At 44.5% G+C, this 812-nt stretch overlaps 1 non-coding gene across 1 annotated transcript; it reads right to left on the minus strand.

The window, feature by feature from the left end:
* Positions 1-308: 308 nt before the first annotated feature.
* trnar-ccu lies at positions 309-384 on the minus strand. Its single transcript has one exon. It is a non-coding gene; the product is annotated as a tRNA-Arg (tRNA).
* Between the last annotated feature and the right edge of the window lie 428 nt (positions 385-812).

Here is an 812-nt window from a genome sequence, read left to right on the forward strand (position 1 = left end):
CCAGCACGCTTCCGCTGCGCCACTCTGCTCTCAGCCACTTAAGATAAAACTAGAACTCACAATCCATGGCTTAGGAGGCCAGTGTCTTAGGCCGCTGGGGTACTGTGTAAACAGTATGACCAATACGAACTGTTGGAAGAGGTCAAAAAAATGTATATTGGCACTGAGACATGCCCATGAAACGACACATTTTTAAAAATGTTGTTCGCACTTAAAATCTAAAAGAAACTGTTTAGCAGAGGATGGTTTCGATCCATCGACCTCTGGGTTATGGGCCCAGCACGCTTCCCCTTTGCCACTCTGCTTCCTTCCACCCCAGATGGGACTTGAACCCACAATCCCTGGCTTAGGAGGCCAGTGCCTTATCCATTAGGCCACTAGGGAACTGTTTACCTTCTGCAAACAGTACGATCTGATAGAAGCAGTAAAAACAATGTGTACTGGATAGCACTGAGAGACGCAAATGAAATTTAGCTTTCTCATTTCTGTTTGCGTTTCATTTTTAAAAACAAACAGTTTAGCAGAGGATGGTTTCAATCCATCGACCTGTGGGTTATGGGCCCAGCACGCTGCCGCTGCGCCACTCTGCTCTCAGGCACTTAGAAAAGACTAGAACTCACAATCCATGGCTTAGGAGGCCAGTATCTTAGGCCACTGGGGTACTGTGTAAACAGTATTATGACCAATACGAACTGTTGGAAGGGTCAAATGTATAATGGAACTGAGATATGCACATGAAGAAACGACACATTTTTTTAAAATGTTCGCACTTAAAATCTAAAAACAAACAGTTTAGCAGAGGATGGTTTCGA

This window comes from Oncorhynchus gorbuscha, unplaced genomic scaffold, assembly GCF_021184085.1.
Source record: "Oncorhynchus gorbuscha isolate QuinsamMale2020 ecotype Even-year unplaced genomic scaffold, OgorEven_v1.0 Un_scaffold_21967, whole genome shotgun sequence".
Lineage (NCBI taxonomy): Eukaryota > Metazoa > Chordata > Actinopteri > Salmoniformes > Salmonidae > Oncorhynchus > Oncorhynchus gorbuscha.